The sequence below is a fragment of the Bufo bufo genome, chromosome 2 (assembly GCF_905171765.1).
Source record: "Bufo bufo chromosome 2, aBufBuf1.1, whole genome shotgun sequence".
NCBI lineage: Eukaryota > Metazoa > Chordata > Amphibia > Anura > Bufonidae > Bufo > Bufo bufo.
The window spans coordinates 608623564-608646317 of record NC_053390.1 but is presented as its reverse complement, the minus strand read 5'-3'; the positions used below and the strand labels follow the sequence as shown (position 1 = coordinate 608646317).

General features: G+C 41.2%; 1 long non-coding RNA gene across 1 annotated transcript; it reads right to left on the bottom strand.

Annotated features, from left to right (window-relative positions):
- Positions 1 to 1528: 1528 nt before the first annotated feature.
- LOC120991712 lies at positions 1529 to 21784 on the bottom strand. The gene is made up of 4 exons (XR_005776775.1): positions 21774 to 21784; positions 16350 to 16359; positions 14174 to 14178; positions 1529 to 1662 (listed from the first exon to the last, which is right to left on the bottom strand). It is a non-coding gene; the product is annotated as an uncharacterized LOC120991712 (long non-coding RNA).
- Positions 21785 to 22754: the final 970 nt, after the last annotated feature.

Genomic DNA, 22754 nt, shown 5'->3' with positions numbered 1-22754 from the left:
GGTTCATTTATACCAGAGCATTAAGCAATATGATATGAAAATTGTAAAGAATACTTTATGTAATTTCTTTATTCAAAAAATTCTCTGTCAGAAATAATGTATGTAGCACATTATCTCATATTATGTCACATCATGAATAAAAAGAGATTTGTTAAAAAAAATCACTACCTCTCCCTGTAACACGCCCCTTTACCCAGCTGGCTGTCAAGTCTCACAAGCCACATTGTAGCTGTGTCTCCCCAAAGTTGTCTTCCTAGGTCATTGTATCTCTCAAGGTAGCAGGAACTTCACTGATGCCAGGAAAAAGGCCATCTCTGACATCCAACTCCCCGACACCCATCATCAGCTGCGAACCTTTCTGGGACTCATCTCCTACTGCAGACCCTGGATACCTGATGCTTCCGTCCTAATGTAGCCCCTATAAGACTGCATTCCCAATGCTACTACTCCTTTCCAGATGACAAGGGAGGCCAGAGAAGCCTTTCAGACATTGAAGACCGCCATTGCATCTGCCCCTGCTCTTGGCATCCCCAACTACAACCTTCCTTTCTGACTGTTTATCATGGAACGTCAGGGCCACACGACTGGAATCCTTACTCAAACTCATGGTGGCCGCAATAGACCCTTGGGCTACTATTCTAAGCACCTTGACCGTGTAGCCAGAGCGGCCCGTTTTTGTGTCAGAGCCGTCCATGCTGCCAGCTCTCTTCTGGACGTCACATCTGACATTGTACTTGGTCACCCCCTCACTATTCTGGCTCCCCATGACATTCCTGCTTTCCTTCAGCAAAATCAACCTAAACACCTCACTGCACAACGCCACCTCCGGCTCCAGTGTAGTCTGCTCCTGCCAGATAATGTCACCATTCAGAGATGCCACATCCTCATCCCTGCTGCACTCCTTCCTCTTCCAAGGGGGGAGTATAATGGAGATTCTGAAGATTTTATTGATCTACATGCTGAAGAGGATCTTCAGGAAGAAGAAGAAGAACTATGGACCTCAACTGATTCTCTTTACAAGGAATAAGAACATGATTGCATTACAATGATGGAAGCTGAAGTAGGGACTCCACCATCAGTTCAAGACACTCCTCTGACAAACCCACATTGGACTCTCTTTGTGGATGTCTCAAGGTACACCGATGATAAGGGGAAGTTTGATACAGGCATGGCAGTCACTAGTGAGCATGAGATGCTGTGTGCAATACAACTGCGCCCAGACCAGTCAGCACAGGAGGCTAAACTCATTGCCCTCACAGAAGCCTGCCTCATGGCAAAAGACTCTACCGCTAATATCTACACAGACTGTAGATATGCCTTTGGAGTGGTTCATGACTTTGGAGTAATATGGAAAGCCCGGGATTACATCACAGCCGCAGGAACCCCAATCAGGAATGCTTCAGCAGTAGCGGCTCTAATGTCAGCAGTACTCCTGCCCACCTAAGTGGCAGTGATCAAGGTAAAGGCCCATATTCGAGATGACACCTCTGAGGCCAGGGGAAACTCTTTAGCTGATCAAGCAGCCAGAAAAGCAGCAGTGGAAGAGGAAAGAGTCCAATGAGACCAGATTATGGTAGCACAGGAAGACCTGGAACAAAAATAAGTCACATGGGACGTACTGAAACAAATGCAGAAACAGGCCACTCCCATGGAAAAGAAAACCTGGTTAAAAGAGTCAGCCCTCGAAGAAGAATCTGGACTCTGGACACAAGGAAAGAGAGTGTGTCTACTCAGAACCCTCTATCCCTTAATAGCCTCAGTGGCCCATGGGCCCACCCACCAATCCGAAACCATCATGAAAGAACTAATTGACAAAATATGGATGGCCCCAGGAATCACCCCGGTCCTGGTAAGACCTACCCAGGCTCATGGGAATTGTCCAAAGAATATTACAGGTAGCCCTAATACTATTGGGGATATATATATATATATATATAGAAAAAAGAAAAAAAGTGGCAGCACCGTCTCTGATGCAAACAAGAGGGTGCAGCTGGCCCAATGTAGATATAAGCCAATCCAATAGATAGAGGTCAAAAAAAGATGGGCAGCACTCCAAGAAGTAAAAAAATACAAAAACTCTTTATTTACCCAAGCAGGACATGCGACGTTTCGGCTCTATGCTGGAGCCTTTCTCAAGCCTGAGAAAGGCTCCAGCATAGAGCCGAAACATCGCATGTCCTGCTTGGGTAAATAAAGAGTTTTTGTATTTTTTTACTTCTTGGAGTGCTGCCCATCTTTTTTGGACCTCTATATATATATATATACTGTATATATATAGACAATGAAAGTCCTGCTATTTATTCACACATATCAAGTGACAACGTTTCGGTTCTCTCACAGAACCTTTTTTAAGTCAGGTGAGAGAACCGAAACGTTGTCACTTGATATGTGTGAATAAATAGCACATTTTATTTTTCAAGGAGTGCTGCGGACTTTCATTGTCTGTTTTCCGTCCTGAATCGAAGGATTACCGCGGGCACCCTACACCTCAAAACTTCAAGGGAGTGCTGCCAGACCTTTTTTATGGATATATATATATATATATATATATATATATATATATATATAGTAATTAAGCTTGTTCTTACTTGTGTGACCCGCCTTTCAAAAAGAATGAAGAAAACTGATGAGCAACCTATCATGCTTCTCTATGATGAGGAAGAACAAAAGGAAACGCCATTCAACACGGTTCCCTCTCCTCTCTATGATACCGTGCAGAGATAGGGTCAGATGAATCCCAGGGTATTATCAGAAGTCCGAGCAACTGGGAGCCTACCTAGAAGGAGTAGGTTGTCGCCACTGCGGGTGAAGAGGATACGAAGGGTTGTTGAGAACTAAACTTTAGCTAAAATGGCGACCAGGCACCCAGCCAATGTCTAGAACAAGAATATTACTTTCATGCTTCATTAAGTACCTCAAGACAGTTTCTGTTCATCTCAAGCAAGCAGCTTCGCCCATATGGAAGGGGGAGGGAGAACATCCTCTTGCACATAGATGTGACAGAAAATACAGTTTATAGCCAATAGAAAAGATATACGCCACCTTACACCCCCACTCCTTTACTGTTCTATATTTGCTGTCATATATACTGTCTGCTGTTCCGCAATAAACCAGAGATCTTGCTTTGACTGCCAGCTGTGTGTGTCTCAGTTTGATCTTTCCATGCACATATTCATTTAACATTGATTTGGAGCAGTACATCAACCGGACTGGCAGTTTGACCAGATCCAAAACAATAGTGCCAATAAAACTGCCACCTTATCCCATAGTTTCCAAAATGGGGTCACTTTTTTGGAGTTTCTACTCTAGGGGTGCATCAGGGGGGCTTCAAATGGGACATGGTGACAAAAAAACAGTCCAGCAAAATCTGCCTTCCAAAATCCATATGGTGTTCCTTTCTTTCTGTGCCCTGCCGTGTACCCATACAGCAGTTTACAACCACATATGGGGTGTTTCTGTAAACTACAGAATCAGTGCAATAAATATTGAGTTTTGTTTGGCTGTTAACCCTTGCCTTGTTACTGTAAAAAATGGATTAAAAATGGAAAATCTGCCAAAAAAGTAAAATTCTGAAATTTGATCTCTATTTTCCATTAATTCTTGTGGAACACCTAAAGGGTTAACAAAGTTTGTAAAATCGGTTTTAAATACCTTGAGGGGTGTAGTTTATAAAATGGGGTCATTTTTGGGTGGTTTCTATTATGTAAGCCTCACAAAGTGACTTCAGACCTGCACTGGTTCTTAAAAAGTGGGTTTTGGAAATTTTCTGAAAAATTTCAAGACTTCTAAGCCTTCTAACGTCCCCAAAAAATAAAATGGCATTCACAAAATGATCCAAACATGAAGTAGACATATCGGGGATGTAAAGTAATAACTATTTTTGGAGGTATTACTATCTATTATAAAGTATAGTATAGTCCGAGCACTCACATACGGGCATATGGAACGGAAATTATTAATAAAAACATTTAATAAACATCAGAATGCAATACAATGAAAACAAAAATGAAAATAAAAATAAAAACCCGGATAATGAGACTCCAGTTGGGGATGTACTCTATATAAAATGCTTGTGCTTGGGAGCGTATTTCCTAAGAGAATAAACGGGCGAATGTAGGAATCATCCCACTGCACCATAAAAAGGTTTGCATAGCTGGGGGCGAACCTGGTGCCCATGGCAGTCCCAGATGTCTGGAGGAAAAATTGTGAGTTGAAAAATTAATAATTATGCTTAAGGGGGTAATACTCCTCAGTTGGATCTTTTGACATTTTCATATACGTTTCACCATCGGACATCTAATGCACTCATGATTATAGGCTTCCATATCCAGTACAACGACAGCCCCCCTTATCAGCTGGGTGGATTGTTATATGGTCGGCCTCCTGTAAATGTCTAATTGACTTAGTCTCCTGATTCGACAGGTTCTGTCTGATTGGATTAATTTTCATAGATCTAATATCCCGTTCAATATTTTTACGGAAGGCTTCCATTTCTGCACTGATCTCCTGTCTCGGATTTTGCTCTCAATGTGGTGTGGGTATATACCATATCCTCTTGGTAATTAGACATGATAGGATTTTTTTTGAAGGATTTTTTTAGAAAGATTTTCCTTATAAATTTTTCAATACCCACATAAGTGTTACATTTATTAAAACTGGTGGTTGGGGCAAATTTGAGACCTTTATTAAGAAGCTGTGTCTGTGCTATAGTTAATTCCACCTTGCTTAGATTAATAATAGAATCCAAAGCAGGGGAATCAGTTTTTAGTGAAATTGTCTGTTTTTTTACGTTGACTTCTGCGTGTTTTTCCCTTTCTTCTTAGTATCTTGGTCTCCTGTTGAATTGTCCCTGTGTCATCATAGGTGACTTGTTGTGCTCCTGGTAATAGTTGTGCACTACAGGGGGTGTGTATTGGGGATCCCTGTGTTCCCAATCCCGTGAATCCTGTTTGTTCCTCAAATTGTATGTGTGTCTCGTTGGGGAAGTTGAATATCGCGTTCTCCTGGGAGAATGTTGTGTCCTGTAGGGTGAAACGTGCAGGTGATGTATTTTGCGGTGAGGAGGGGTTTGCTCTAAAAAATGATCACTAGTGAGGCTTTCATATCTATTGGAGGTAGTGACACCAGGTCCAAATTGAGCAGTGTCCTCCATTATCTCTTGCTCAAGTTTGTCCAAACTTCTGCAAAGACGTTCCTGCCATATCCTAAATTCGTCAATATTTTGAAGTTTTTCAACTAAATTTTTGATATTATCAATCCTAATATTAGTTTCATCCAGAATCTGTCTTCTTCTTTTGATAATAAGTTCAATCAAAGCAATAGATTGCTCTATTGAAACTCTCTTTACATAAATTTTGAGCTGGGGTTTTAGAGAGGAGGAGTCCCCTAGGAATATGCTTACTATTAATATATTGTATGAGAGATTTTATCTCCAATCTTTGTTTTAACTGCCTATGTAGAAGGGACTCCAATTCCCTAAATGTTTCAGTCATTGATCTATCCTTAGCTTGTAAAATCTCGTTAGTGTCAAACTTAAATGACTCCACAATTGACATTTCATTTCCATATGTTCATGATTAGGGTAGGGGAGCTCATCAATAATGGCAGAAAAGCAATATAGAAGGAATATAGATATTGAGGCTCAACCAGCCTAAATCGTGCAGTGGTGCTACAATAACTGAATTGACCCGCCTAGTCAACTAGGGAAAAGGTATATAAAGTATAGTATAGTCCGAACACTCACATACAGGCATATGGAGTGAAAATCATTAATAAAAACATTTAATAAACATCAGAATGCAATACAATAAAAACTGAAAATGAAAAAAAAAATTTAAAATAAAATGAAAATAAAAATCCGGATAATGAGACTTCAGTTGGGGATGTACTCTATATAAAGTGCTTGTGCTTGGGAACGTATTTCCTAAGAGAATAAACGTCCTGGGAATGATGAATAAAGTTAATACAATTTCAAACGGGCTGATGCATATGAAACACCATGAATGTGCACAGATAGATACTGAAAAAATCTGCCAGTCAAAGGGACCCACAGCAATAGTTGAATCCAAACAAAGTTCGGTAAATGTGGTGCGATACTGATAACCCACACGCCGAGGCGTCCCACGGCTATGCGAGACCAACCTGTCCCGAGTTCTTCAGATTTTGATTGGCTGTTAACCCTTGGCTTGTTACTGGAAAAAATGGATTAAAATGGAAAATCTGCCAAAAAAGTGAAATTCCGAAATTTGATCTCTATATTCCATTAATTCTTGTGGAACACCTAAAGGGTTAACAAAGTTTGTAAAATCAGTTTTAAATACCTTGAGGGGTGTAGTTTCTAAAATGAGGTAATTTTTGGGTGGTTTCTATTATGTAAGCCTCACAAAGTGACTTCAGACCTGAACTGGTCCTTAAAAAGTGGGTTTTGGAAATTTTCAGAAAAATTTCAAGATTTGCTTCTAAACTTCTAAGCCTTCTAATGTCCCCAAAAATTAATAACTATTTTTGGAGGTATTACTATCTATTATAAAAGTAGAGAAATTAAACTTTGGTAATTTGGTAATTTTTCCAAATTTCTGGTAAATTTGGCATTTTTTTAATAAATAAAAATACATTTTTTTTACTCAATTTTACCACTGTCATGAAGTACAATATGTGACGAGAAAACATTCTCAGAATGGCCTGGATAAGTAAATGCATTTTAAAGTTATCACCACATAAAGTGACACATCAGATTTGCAAAAAAATGCCCCGGTCCTTAAGTTGAAATATGGCATGGGCCTTAAGGGGTTAAAGTGTACTGTACTCTGAAGATAGCAAACTGTAAGATGCAGAAGCAGGCTTCTCAGCCTCTCTCTCTCTCTCTTCTCCCTGCCCCAGCTACTGCCGCCACATGTGTATTTAATATATTTTACTGAAAAACTAGGGATTTTACTGCTTTCTTGCCTATTTGACTTGGGGCCAGCATTGATCCCTGCAGCTCTTCTAACTAGTTAGTTACTAAGCACAGAGAAAATAGAGGGTAGCAGGACTGCCAGCCAACAGCACTTATAGTAAGTGCTACACACCAGTTCACAGGCAGAAACCTATAAAAAAAGAAAGCCAAATCCTCCTGTCTGTGTCCTTGAGCACTTGCTGTTAATACAGATTGCTAATTTTGTGTAGAACTGGTGTAGAACTTTATAATAGAGGTGTTACCATTAATTGCTGAATGTGATGATAATGAAATGACTGCTAAGAATTGATCTCTACAGAAAAGGAAATGTCAGCCTATTGTGTGCTTGTTATGTGGGTGTATGTGTGAACACAGAAAATATTATGTTTGACATAAAAATAAGTTTAAACAAAAAGTCATTTTCTAATTACACATTCTGTCTGACCTCTTGGCACCATAAAGCTTGTTTCACACTAGCGTTAGACATCTCCAGCACGTTGTTCCTGCAGGAAGCAGCTTGCTGGAGATGTCTGGATCCGGCATTGCCGGACGCTACGTAATACCTGCCAGCCCCATTAACTATAATGGGAAGTGGCTGAGATCCAGCCACAACCCAGCAAATATGGCAAAAATCGGCTGTTCAAAAAACGCTGTGCAGTTTGTGACAAGTGGCGATAACTGGCACGTTGACAAACAAAAGGCATCCTACAATCCCCCAACATGACTTGATTTGCTTAAAATAAAACTTTGCTTTGAATTTAGATTTTATACCCCTCTCACGTTGTTATTATTATTATTTATTTGAAGGCATCATTAATTCCATAGCGCTGTACATCAAGAGAAGATTACACATACATAATATAAAAATGAAACTACAATAAACAAAACTATTAACAGACTGGTACAGAGGGGAAGAGACTGAAGCTAGTTGCTTGAAAATGCAATCATTTGCAGATCTTAGGAAGACCTGCTACTTCCTCAATTTGCATAACATTATGGCTTGTTCTTTGTGTTGCAAATTCAATGTTGAAGAATGTAGAACTGGTTGCTCATAAAGCATTCAGACATTAAAGAGGTTGTCTCACTTCAGCAAATGTCATTTATCATGTAGAGAAAGTTAATACAAGGCACTTCCTAATGTATTTTGATTGTCCATATAGCCCCTTTTGATGCCTTGATTAATTTTTCCATCACATTATACCCTGCATTCCCGCAGCAGTGGCCGTGCTTGCACACTATATGAAAAAATGCCTACTTATGTGCGTTCCCATGTCCCAGCCGGCAGAGAGGCTGACCTATTTTCCTATAGTGTGCAAGCAGGACCACCATTGCTGGATTGTAGGGTGGTCGTAACCCCTGGAAATAAGCCGTGTAAAGGAGGCAATATGGACAATCACATTAGTAAGTGCCTTGTCTTAACTTTCTTTACATGATAAATGCCATTTGCTGAAGTGAGACAACCTCTTTAAATTAATGTTGCCAGGTATACAAAGTATATTGATAAAAATAAAATATTCAAAAGCAATATGAATTATGCATATTATATTTCATTGTTATAATAAAAATATAGAGTATTTTTATATGCTTAAAATATATTAATACAGCCTATGCAAAAATGTTCAACAGATGCTTCCACATAATGAAAAGATATAGCCCCTTTCAATAAGAGGACAGTTAAAATTACCTTTCCATGTTGTAAAGACTAAATTAATATTATGTAAATTTGTTTATTGGTTTCTGGCATTTTACAATATTGGCTGCACCCAAGGATAGCTTAAAGCTCTATAATAACATGTTTTAAAGCCTGTGAGATTAAAACTAATATTTTGCTTACTGCATGTAACCAGACGCATTGAAAACTGTAATATTGAAAAGATTTTTGTGCTGACTGAGAAAAAAAACCCAGAATGACAGAATCAAAATATCACACTTAATGACTATACCAGCACATAATATCCACAGAAGCTAAAATAATCAAAATTTGACCATATTATTTGTTGTTTATGTTGCAAGTAGTGCTCATATCTGTTATGCTTTGATCAAGATGAAAGGAATATTCCCGATAATGTCTAAAATGTAATACAGTAAATTACAAAAATGTAATATATATACACTTTCTGTATTTTTTAAATGTCTGCTCTTTGTAGAAGGCAGTGATATATGTGAAATGTATGTTTATAGTGTTTACAGTAGTTGAGAAATAGATTTAATCCTAAAATCAAACTTCTGCTCTGAATACAGAAAACAAGAAGGCAAAAAGTATTTGATATATTTTATATATACAGTTGCAAGAAAAAGTATGCGAACCCTTTGGAATTATATGGATTTCTGCACAAATTGGTCATAAAATGTGATCTGATTTTCATCTAAGACACAACAATAGACAATCACAGTCTGCTTAAACTAATAACACACAAAGAATTAAATGTTACCATGTTTTTATTGAACACACCATGTAAACATTCAAAGTGCAGGTGGAAAAAGTATGTGAACCCTTGGATTTAATAACTGGTTGAACCTCCTTTGGCAGCAATAACTTCAACCAAACATTTCCTGTAGTTGCAGATCAGACGTGCACAACGTTCAGGAGTAATTCTTGACCATTCCTCTTTACAGAACTGTTTCAGTTCAGCAATATTATTGGGATGTCTGGTGTGAATCGCTTTCTTGAGGTCATGCCACAGCATCTCAATCAGGTTGAGGTCAGTTGGGCCACGCCAGAAGGCGTATTTTCTTCTGTTTAGGCCATTCTGTTATTGATTTACTTCTATGCTTTGGGTCCTGTTGCAACACCCATCTTCTATTGAGCTTAAGCTGGTGGACAGATGGCCTTAACCACCTCAGCCCCCAGTGCTTAAACACCCTGAAAGACCAGGCCACTTTTTACACTTCTGACCTACACTACTTTCACCGTTTATTGCTCGGTCATGCAACTTACCACCCAAATGAATTTTACCTCCTTTTCTTCTCACTAATAGAGCTTTCATTTGGTGGTATTTCATTGCTGCTGACATTTTTACTTTTTTTGTTATTAATCGAAATTTAACGATTTTTTTGCAAAAAAATGACATTTTTCACTTTCAGTTGTAAAATTTTGCAAAAAAAACGAGATCCATATATAAATTTTGCTCTAAATTTATTGTTCTACATGTCTTTGATAAAAAAAAAATGTTTGGGTAAAAAAAAAATGGTTTGGGTAAAAGTTATAGCGTTTACAAACTATGGTACAAAAATGTGAATTTCCGCTTTTTGAAGCAGCTCTGACTTTCTGAGCACCTGTCATGTTTCCTGAGGTTCTACAATGCCCAGACAGTACAAACACCCCACAAATGACCCCATTTCCGAAAGTACACACCCTAAGGTATTCGCTGATGGGCATAGTGAATTCATGGAAGTTTTTATTTTTTGTCACAAGTTAGTGGAATATGAGACTTTGTATGAAAAAAAAATAAATCATCATTTTCCACTAACTTGTGACAAAAAATAAAAAATTCTAGGAACTCGCCATGCCCCTCACGGAATACCTTGGGGTGTCTTCTTTCCAAAATGGGGTCACTTGTGGGGTAGTTATACTGCCCTGGCATTCTAGGGGCCCAAATGTGTGGTAAGGAGTTTGAAATCAAATTCTGTAAAAAATGACCAGTGAAATCCGAAAGGTGCTCTTTGGAATATGGGCCCCTTTGCCCACCTAGGCTGCAAAAAAGTGTCACACATCTGGTATCTCTGTATTCAGGAGAAGTTGAGGAATGTATTTTGGGGTGTCTTTTTACATATACCCATGCTGGGTGAGATAAATATCTTGGTCAAATGCCAACTTTGTATAAAAAAATGGGAAAAGTTGTCTTTTGCCAAGATATTTCTCTCACCCAGCATGGGTATATGTAAAAAGACACCCCAAAACACATTCCTCAACTTCTCCTGAATACAGAGATACCAGATGAGTGACACTTTTTTGCAGCCTAGGTGGGCAAAGGGGCCCATATTCCAAAGAGCACCTTTCGGATTTCACTGGTCATTTTTTACAGAATTTGATTTCAAACTCCTTACCACACATTTGGGCCCCTAGAATGCCAGGGCAGTATAACTACCCCACAAGTGACCCCATTTTGGAAAGAAGAGACCCCAAGGTATTCGCCAAGGTATTCGCTGATGGGCATAGTGAGTTCATGGAAGTTTTTATTTTTTGTCACAAGTTAGTGGAATATGAGACTTTGTATGAAAAAAAAAAAAAAAAAAAAAAAATCATCATTTTCCACTAACTTGTGACAAAAAATAAAAGATTCTAGGAACTCGCCATGTCCCTCACGGAATACCTTGGGGTGTCTTATTTCCAAAATGGGGTCACTTGTGGGGTAGTTATACTGCCCTGGCATTCTAGGGGCCCAAATGTGTGGTAAGGAGTTTGAAATCAAATTCTGTAAAAAATGACCAGTGAAATCCGACAGGTGCTCTTTGGAATATGGGCCCCTTTGCCCACCTAGGCTGCAAAAAAGTGTCACACATCTGGTATCTCCGTACTCAGGAGAAGTTGGGGAATGTGTTTTGGGGTGTCATTTTACATATACCCATGCTGGGTGAGAGAAATATCTTGGCAAAAGACAACTTTTCCCATTTTTTTTATACAAAGTTGGCATTTGACCAAGATATTTATCTCACCCAGCATGGGTATATGTAAAAAGACACCCCAAAACACATTCCTCAACTTCTCCTGAATACAGAGATACCAGATGTGTGACACTTTTTTGCAGCCTAGGTGGGCAAAGGTGCCCAAATTCCTTTTAGGAGGGCATTTTTAGACATTTGGATACCAGACTTCTTCTCACGCTTTGGGGCCCCTAAAATGCCAGGGCAGTATAAATACCCCACATGTGACCCCATTTTGGAAAGAAGACACCCCAAGGTATTCAATGAGGGGCATGGCGAGTTCATAGAAAAAAAATTTTTTGGCACAAGTTAGCGGAAATTTATTTTTTTGATTTTGTTCTCACAAAGTCTCCCTTTCCGCTAACTTGGGACAAAAATTTCAATCTTTCATGGACTCAATATGCCCCTCAGCGAATACCTTGGGGTGTCTTCTTTCCAAAATGGTGTTATTTGTGGGGTGTTTGTACTGCCCTGGCATTTGAGGGTCTCCGCAATCATTACATGTATGCCCAGCATTAGGAGTTTCTGCTATTCTCCTTATATTGAGCATACAGGTAATGAGATTTTTTTTTTCCGTTCAGCCTCTGGGCTGAAAGAAAAAAATGAACGGCACAGATTTCTTCATTCGCATCGATCAATGTGGATGAAAAAATCTCTGCCAAAAAAAGAAAAAGGAGGGGAAAGGCGTCTGCCAGGACATAGGAGCTCCGCCCAACATCCATACCCACTTAGCTCGTATGCCCTGGCAAACCAGATTTCTCCATTCACATCAATCGATGTGGATGAATAAATCATTGCCGGGATTTTTTTTTTTATATATACAAAGTGTTTGCCAAAGTATATGAACACCGCCACCTCCTCAGCTCATATGCCTCGGCAAACGTATCTTTTACTGCAGAGGAGAAATCTCGTCTTGCAGCGCCGCATACACCGACTTGCGTGTAATCTGACAGCAGCGCAATGCTTCTGTCAGAATGCACATCAGTGCTGCAGCTAGTCGATCAGTTGGTCCACCTGGAAGGTAAAAAAAACAAAACAAAAAAGAAAAAACCAGGCCGCAACGCAATAACTTTATTAACTTTAGAACAGAACATATTAACTTTTTTTAACTTTTTTACTTACCGGTAATTTTTTTTTTGTTTATTTTTTTTTACCTTTATAGAACAAACCTCTCCTTCCCCATGGGACAATGTGCAAAGCGCAAATCGCCCAAAGATGTGGCAAAGTACGTTATGCACTTTATCCCAGGTGAAAGGAGAGGTTTGCAGCAGCTGTGAGTAAAAGGGCCCTAATAGCCCTGTGTGCCTGTCCTGTGAGATGCAATCCCTATGCTAGGTGTACCTGTGTGTGGTACTTCCGGAAACACTCACCAAAGCATAGGGCAGGGTGGTCAGGACAGTCAGGACAGAAATAGCGGGTGTCACGCCTTATTCCACTCCTGCTACAGACACGACATCTTTTTCGGGGTGACGGTTGGGTTGAGGTACCAGGAACGACACTGGGGAAATGTCGCTCGTGTAGACGGCTAACTACACTGGTGGATGGGGCCACGGAACCTCCTGGATAAAGGAGGTTCTCGATGATCTCTTCCTGGAATTTGAGGAAGGATCCTGTTCTCCCAGCCTTACTGTAGAGAACAAAACTATTATACAGCGCCAATTGAATTAAATATACAGACACCTTCTTATACCAGCGTCTGGTTCTGCGGGAAACTAAATACGGAGACAACATCTGGTCATTGAAGTCCACCCCTCCCATGAGCAAATTATAGTCGTGGACTGAGAGGGGCTTTTCAATGACACGGGTTGCTTGCTCAATTTGGATTGTCGTGTCTGCGTGAATGGAGGAGAGCATGTAAACGTCACGCTTGTCTCTCCATTTCACCGCGAGCAGTTCTTCGTTACACAAGGCAGCCCTCTGCCCCCTTGCAAGACGGGTGGTTACAAGCCGTTGGGGGAAGCCCACGCGACTAGTTCGCGCGGTGCCATAGGCGCAAATCCGTTCTAGAAGCAAATGCCTAAAGAGGGCCACACTTGTGTAAAAATTGTCCACATAAAGATGGTACCCCTTGCCGAATAAGGGTGACACCAAGTCCCAGACTGTCTTCCCACTGCTCCCCAGGTAGTCAGGGCAACCGACCGGCTCCAGGATCTGATCTTTTCCCTCATAGATCCGAAATTTGTGGGTATAGCCTGTGGCCCTTTCACAGAGCTTATACAATTTGACCCCATACCGGGCACGCTTGCTTGGGATGTATTGTTTGAAGCCAAGGCGCCCGGTAAAATGTATTAGGGACTCGTCTACGCAGATGTTTTGCTCGGGGGTATACAAATCTGCAAATTTCTGGTTGAAATGGTCTATGAGGGGCCGAATTTTGTGGAGCCGGTCAAAAGCTGGGTGGCCTCTGGGACGGGAGGTGGTGTTGTCGCTAAAATGCAGGAAACGGAGGATGGCCTCAAATCGTGCCCTGGACATAGCAGCAGAGAACATGGGCATGTGATGAATTGGGTTCGTGGACCAATATGACCGCAATTCATGCTTTTTTGTCAGGCCCATGTTGAGGAGAAGGCCCAAAAAAAATTTAAGTTCGGAAACTTGGACTGGTTTCCACCGGAAAGGCTGGGCATAAAAGCTTCCCGGGTTGGCGGATATAAATTGTGTGGCATACCGGTTTGTCTCTGCCACGACTAAGTCCAAGAGCTCCGCAGTCAAGAACAGCTCAAAAAATCCCAGGGCCGAACCGATTTGAGCCGTCTCAACCCGAACTCCAGACTGGGCGGTGAAAGGGGGAACTAATGGTGCGGCTGAAGTTGGTGACTGCCAATCAGGGTTTGCCAGCACCTCAGGGATTCTAGGGGCTCTACGGGCCTGTCTGTGCGATGGCTGCGACGGGGTAACTACTGCACGTGCCACCGTACCAGCTTCAACTGCCCTTCTGGTGCTCGCCACGTCACCATGTTGTACGGCAGTGCTGGTACTAGGTCCAGGGAGGGCTGCGCTGCTGGTGTATGCCTCACCACGTGATCCGGCAGCGACAGCCCCACTCTGCTGCTCTTGAAGCGGATCCTGCGTAACCTGTGGTCTAGCGACACGAGGCCGGGTACGCCTGGTGCTGCCAGGGACCTCAACCTCCTCGTCCGAACTTTGGGTCAGAGAGCCACTGCTTTCTACAGGTTCATATTCTGACCCGCTAGATTCGTCAGATGAGGGTTCCCACTCCTCATCCGACTGGGTCAGAATCCTGTAGGCCTCTTCAGAAGAATACCCCCTGTTTGACATTTTGGACTACTAAATTTAGACTACCCAAGAAAAAAAGCAAGCCTGTCTTACAAAGGGGAGGCTAGCGAAGTACCGGAGGCTGCTGCGGTTGATAAAAAATATCAAAACTGATTTTTTTATCGCCGCAGTGCGTGTAAAATGAATGTGCAGTGATCAAAAAAATATATATTTTTTGTCACTGCGGTGGGGCGGGCGTGGGTGAACGCACGTGTGGGCGACTGATCAGGCCTGATCGGGCAAACACTGCGTTTTGGGTGGAGGGCGAGCTAAGGTGACACTAATACTATTATAGATCTGACCGTGATCAGTTTTGATCACTTACAGATACTATAAAAGTACAAATGCTGATCAGCGATACGCTAAACAGCGAATAAGTGACTGCGGTGCGGTGGGCTGGGCGCTAACTCACGCTAAACTACCTGACCAAGGGGCCTAAACTATCCCTAAAACCTAACAGCCAATACTAGTGAAAAAAAAAAAGTGACAGTTTACACTGATCACTTTTTTTCCTTTCACTAGTGATTGACAGGGGCGATCAAAGGGTTAATTGGGGTGCAGGGAGGTGATCTGGGGCTAAGGTGTAGTGTTTGGTGTACTCACAGTTCAGTCTGCTCCTCTGCTGGATCCAACCGACGAAAAGGACCAGCAGAGGAGCAGACAAGCCATATAACAGATCATATTTACTAATATGATCTGTTATATGACTTGTGATTGGATTTTTCGAAAATCGCCAGCCTGCCAGCCAATGATCGTTGCTGGCAGGCTGGTGACGAACTTGTTCTTTTAATTTTGCCGGCCCGCGATGCGCATGCGCGGGCCGGCTTTGAGCGAAATCTCGCGTCTCGCGAGATGACGCGTATATGCGTGATTGTGCGCAGCGCTGCCACCTCCGGAACGCGAATCTGCGTTAGGCGGTCCGGAGGTGGTTAAGTTCTCCTGCAAAATGTCTTGATAAACTTGGGAATTAATTTTTCCTTCGATGATAGCAATCCATCCAGGCCCTGATGCAGCAAAAAAGCCCCAAACCATGATGCCCCCACCACCATAATTCACAGTTGGGATGAGGTTTTGATGTTGGTGTGCTGTGCCTCTTTTTCTCCACACACAGGGCCAGATTTATCATTAGCTCAGGTCAGAATAATGGAGTGAAAAAGTCCCAAACGCTAAAACTGCGCACAAATTTGCGACTTTTTTCTGCTCTGCACTATGCTCGCCAGTTTTCTGAAAGTGGGCGTGTTTTCTTATGTAAATGAATCTCTAGACAGATTTACTATTGGGATTATTTAAAAAGTTGCAAAAAAGTCGCAATTTCACTCCAGTGAGGACCATGCTTATCTTATGAGACTTTTTAATAGAACATGCGAGTTTTTCATAAAAACGTGCGAGTTTTTCATAAAGATGTGCGACTTTTGTAAAGCTGCTTACTGACGGATAAACTGCTACCGTCAAACCACATTTATTACAGTCTTAAAGGGCCGATCATAAATCTGACTTGGCTAAAACTGACTTTAGCCATATGTGAAAGTGGAGTGAGCTGTCAGAGTCATGATAAATCTGGCCCACAGTGTTTTGTGTTTCTTCCAAACTCAACTTTGGTTTCATCTGTCCACAGAATATTTTGCCAGTACTGCTGTGGAACATCCAGGTGCTCTTGTGCAAACTGTAAACGTGCAGCAATGTTTTTTTTGGACAGCAGTGGCTTCCTCTGTGGTATCCTCCCATGAAATCCATTCTTGTTTAGTGTTTTACATATTGTAGATTCGCTAACAGGGAAGTTAGCATATACCAGAGACTTTTGTAAGTCTTTAGCTGACACTCTAGGATTCTTCTTCACCTCATTGAGCAGTCTGTGCTGTGCTCTTGCAGTCATCTTTACAGGACGGCCACTCTTAGGGAGAGTAGCAGCAGTGCTGAACTTTCTCCATTTATAGACAATTTGTCTTACCGTGGACTGATGAACAGCAAGGCTTTTGGAGATACTTTTATAACCCTTTCCAGCTTTATGCAAGTCAACAATTCTTAATCGTAGGTCTTCTGAGAGCTCTTTTGTGCGAGGCATCATTCACATCAGGCAATGCTTCTTGTGAAAAGCAAACACAGAACTGGTGTGTGTTTTCTATAGGGCAGGGCAGCTGTAACCAACACCTCCAATCTCATCTCATTAATTGGACTCCAGTTGTCTGACACCTCACTCCAATTAGCTCTTGGAGATGTCATTAGTCTAGGGTTTCACATACTTTTTCCACCTGCACTGTGAATGTTTACATGGTGTGTTCAATAAAAACATGCTAACAATTAATTCTTTGTGTGTTATTAGTTTAAGCAGACTGTGATCTTCTATTGTTGTGACTTAGATGAAGATCAGATCACATTTTATGACCAATTTGTGCAGAAATCCATATCATTCCAAAGGGTTCACATACTTTTTCTTGCAACTGTATAGGCTCATATGAAGAAGTGTAATTGTTTTATTTTCCAGGAAGAGCCAGCCATCACCTACCACCCCACTCATGCATATCATAAGGTCCTAGGCACAATTTTCCTCTATTAAAATTATAAAATTAAGACATTTAGAGAGGGTTTCCAACTGCTTTATATTGAAAACCTATCCTCAGGACACCTGGGACCCCTACACATCTGCTTAAGGAGGCCGCAGCACTCTGGTGTGCACCATGTTCTCTGCATAGCTTACCAAGGACAGCACCATGCATTGTCTAGTGGCTGTGTTTGGTACCACAGCCCAGTCCCATTAACTTGAATGGGTCTGCAATCCGGAGCTGCGGTGTGGGACGAAGGCATTTAACCCTACGGAAGCACTACGGAGTGCTTCCGTGGTGTTTCTGTTCGGGCCTCCGCACCGCAAAAAAATAGAACATGTTCTATTTTTTTGCGGTGTGGACAGATCACGGACTCATTCAAGTTGAATCGGTCTCGATCCATCCTGGCCGCCGCATGGACGTTGCCCGTGCATTGGGGACCGCAAATTGCGGTCCCCAATGCATGGAATGGCCGCACAATGGCCATGTGCATGAGGCCTTAGGGTGAGCTGTGAGAGGGCTGCAGAGGTCACTGGAGCACCGCAGCCTCCTTAAACAGCTGATCGTGATCATCTTTAAAGCCAACTTCCAGGACCAGCTTTAAAATTTCTCTGATATCTGATTGTTGCTAGTTCTCCACATTTGTGCCCTTTGTTTTTTGGTCACCTGCTCCCTTAAAGCTGTGGCTTACCATTTTTTTTGTGGCAGCCATCTTTTCTCTTTCTTTAGGGCCTGCACAGTGGGTGGTGATGTTGACATTTCACCGCCCACCATGTGAGCTTTCTGATTTTCCCTGCATGTCCTTACTCTGGATCCATTGACATGCCTACACTGTCCATCCCAATAATTAAAACACAAAACAGAATGATAATCTTTATTGAAATAAAAACTTCCCCAAGCAATCTCATTAAAGGGAATATGTCAGCGGTATTATGGTGTCCCAACTAAGGGCAACATAAACTAGTGTCCCCTAACTAACATTCCCTTAGAAAAATTCTGGGTCACTTTTTTAAATTGAGCCATGCATTTTGCTAAAATGTTGTACTGAACAGCTTCAGCGCATGCCGAATGAGTCCTGAATATTCATGAGCTCCTGGCTTTCTCCATCAATTCATTTGGGAAAAACTGTCAATTCACTCCAAACTTTGGTTTAAAGGGGTTGTCTCACTTCAGAAAATAGAATTTATTATGTAGGAGAAGTTAATATAAGCCACTTACTAATGTATTTTTATTATCCATATTGCTTCCTTTGCTGGATGGATTCATTTTTCCATCACATTATATACTGATCGTTTCCATGGTTTCGACCACTTTACAATCCAGCAGCAGTGGTCATGCTTGCACGCTATAGGAAAAAGCACTAGCCTATGTGAGGTCACACAGTCCTGGACACTTTTTTCCATAGTGTGCAAGCACAACTACAACTGATGGATTGCAGGCTTTGTATTATCTTCCTCTACATAATAAATGTTATTTGCAGAAGTGAGACAACCCCTTTAATGCTGTACGGAGACCCGTCTCTGTATACCATTAAAATGTATGGGCTCTGGCAAGATGAAGTGAGTTAATCATTTCAACTATCGATTTTTAAACTTTGAAGCCATTTTAAAACATGGATCCGAAGTCGGCTTCGGATTCATTACTTAAAATGGTTTTAAAGTTTAAGAATCAAATCCTGAAGTTATTCAGTGAATCAGTGATAACTCACTTCGGCTCACGAGAATACATTTGAATGCTGTGCAGAAACTAATCTCCATACAGCATTCAAACTAAGTTTTGACTGAAGTGACTTTGGATCTATGATCCAGAGCTCGCTTTGCTCAACATTAATCAGGACTCATCCACAGGCGATGAACCTGTTAGAACCAGCAAACACGAACGTTTTTTTTGCGGGTGTATGTGCCGTTTTTTTGTGTTCCGTATACGGAACCATTCATTTCAATGGTTCCGCAAAATGGTTCCGCAAAAAAAACGGAATGTGTTCCGTATGCATTCCGTTTCCATATTTCCTTTTTTCCGTTCTGTTGAAAGATAGAACATGTCCTATATTTGGCCACAAATCACGTTCCGTGGCTCCATTAAAGTCAATGGGTCCGCAAAAAAAATGGAACACAAACGGAAATGCATCTATTGAAAATGTTATGCCCAGCCCAATTTTTTCTATGTAATTACTGTATACTGTATATGCCATACGGAAAAACGGAACAGAAAAATGGAACAGAAACGGAAACACAACGGAACTCAAAAACGGAACAACGGATCTGTGAAAAACGGACTGCAAAAACTATAAAAGCCATACGTTCGTGTGAACTAGGCCTAAAACTGTTGACAGATTTCCTTGAATAATAATAATAATAATAATCTTTATTTATATAGGGCCAACATATTCCGCAGTGCTTTACAGTTCAGGGGTTCACGTACAGTCATAAATAACATAGCAACAGAGAAGTCAATAATTACAACAAGAGGAAAGAGGACCCTGCTCGCAAAAGCTTACAATCTATGAGGAGATAAGGGTGACAGAAATGGTAAAAGTGCTTGTTTTGTGCAAGCGTCCAGGCATCTTGAGAAAATAGGGTAGCAGATATAAAGCTGCATGAGCCAGTCACCAGCCGATATCTGTAGTGCTTCTGGGTGCATGGGGTACGGTGGAGTGTTTGGTGGAGGATCAGGTTCAGGAAATGATAACTGGGCTATGTATGGAGAGGAGTTAGATCAGGGGATGTGATTGGCCACCCTCAGAAGATGTGTTTTTAGGGAGTGCCTAAAACTGTGTATATTGTGTTTTTTCTGTAACTGAAAAAAAAAAAAAAAAAACACAAACACAGAAGACAGTACAGCTCATAATTACTTGTACCAGGCTGAAGTCTTTGGGCCCAAATCTATAGAGGCGCAGTAGCTCAGCTCTGCACTGACACAAAACCAATGTCTGTCTTCATTAGCAGAACACAGTGCGGATATCATCAGCGCTGCACCTTGCTCCTTCAGAAGGGAGGAACTGAAGCACATTGGTGCATAGGGTAACCCAAACGTTACGACGGCCATTACATCAAATAAAACGAATGATGGGGATTGCACAGTGGGGCCAATGGACACCAAAAAGCATACAGGTATGTGACAAAGCCAAATGGGAAACTAGGTAGATTTTTAAAGAGGGACTGGTAAGCTAATAATACTAATATTAAGAGGAAATAGTATAAGAATGGAGACCTTCAGTTGCTTAGATCCTTTTAAGATAACATTTCTTACACCCTTTTCTATTGGTATAAAGGGTGTAATAAGCTGGAAGCTAGTTTTCCTGTGAGGTCTGTCTGAACTAAATAGGTCAAAAAGCATAAAGCATTCTTATACAATTGAAAATGTGCATCATTTAGCCTTATGTCAGTTTATTTTACAATACCTAGTTGCGACCATGCAGTGACTTGTGAAATTCTTCTAGTTGCTTATATAAAATTGTAATTTTGTATATATCTTTGAGTCACCACTCATCTACTAAGCGACCCATGTTCTGTAATGTGTAATACTAATATATGTTGTCTAATTTTGTTAATATCTTGGAAACAATTTGCTGCTCGTCTATTCCCCAGAGTTATACATCCCTGAAATATATTATTCACAAAGTCTCTTTACTGCTAGAAAAGAAACACAGTGTCATCTCAGGTTACATAAAGCAACTTCCCACAAGGAACAGAAATGAGGTGAGACAAAATGTTACAACATATTACAGTCTTCCACTACTATTTCAAAGGGATCTGATCGTGGCTTTATTTTACTTCTGTTCTGAACAGCATGTTAAAAATCCTTTAAAGCCTTTTCTGAATTCCTCTGGACACGGCAGGTCAGGCTGTGATCAAATGATAAAATTCAATTATAATGCAAAATTTAGTAAATCGATGCTGATGACTTTTATAAATAATGGAAATTGTTTTGTGATAGAACCAGGGCTTGGTATAAAGCCAGTGGTTCCCAGCTCTTTTAGGGGGTTGATTTGCAACTGAAAATCAACTCCATTTATCTGAAGACACTGTTTTGGTGGTGAGCACATTCTTTTCAGCAAATCTCATTTGGACGAATTGGAGAGTCACAGAAATTTCTGCATCAAATCTACATCCTAAAGAATATCTCCAACTAAGACCCACTTTGAATGCTCATCGTTCCATGCCTTTTTTGTTGTTGATCACATCTTTTATGTGGGCACCACATTGTACACCCAGCCAACAATAGTGAAACTGGATGTGCCTGAACAATTGGATCTAAACGAGTGTAGCTTGACTTGCTACATAATAACATAATTAACTGCTGAGCTTTATGTATTGGCTGCCATATGGCATATATATGATAAAACAGCATATGTAGTTATTCTGGACTGCCCATGAAACCAGCCAAGAAGCAGTAAGGTAGTGCTATAACTGTGGTATGCAATTGCTTGGAGCACCTGTGACTTCAAAATAGGCCAAACACATCCCCGCCGCCAGCATACCCATTTCTAAGGCCTCATTTTCATCTGTAATATGGACAAAAATAGGACCTAATCTGAGGAAAGGACATGCGTATGCTGTCTCATAAAAATCAATAAGTCTATATACTTGGATTCGTAGAACTACAGGTAACAGCACTCTGCTAGTCAATTGCACAAAGATATAAGCAAACACTGAAAGAATAAATGCTTGGGGGTCATACTTACTGCAAATGCAGCTAGAAGCTTTTTGCGAATATAATTGATCAAAAATATTTCGGGCCCATCTACCGGTCGTCAAGGTCGCTTCTAATCAGATGGGTCCTACTCTGACATGCCTCTCCTGGGCTTACAGCCTACAATCTGGGCAAAGTAGTACCAAGCTGCATCCTACACATGCCTCTCCCAGGTTGTGAGCCTGCAGTATGGGCTGGGTAGAATACAGCTGTACAAGCTATCTAATTAAAAGCACATGGTAAATGGGCTGGTGGTGCACGGTTCAATCTCACCACCAGGGGGAGCCACTCCCCTAGTGGCAGTGACAATGGGGAAAAAATAAACGAACCAGCACCTCCACAATAAGTGAATATAAGAACGCAGGTGCACGCTACCTTGGCTAAAACACACTTGGATTCGTAGAACTACAGGTAACAGCACTCTGCTAGTCAATTGCACAAAGATATAAGCAAACACTGAAAGAATAAATGCTTGGGGGTCATACTTACTGCAAATGCAGCTAGAAGCTTTTTGCGAATATAATTGATCAAAAATATTTTGGGCCCATCTACCGGTCGTCAAGGTCGCTTCTAATCAGATGGGTCCTACTCTGACATGCCTCTCCTGGGCTTACAGCCTACAATCTGGGCAAAGTAGTACCAAGCTGCATCCTACACATGCCTCTCCC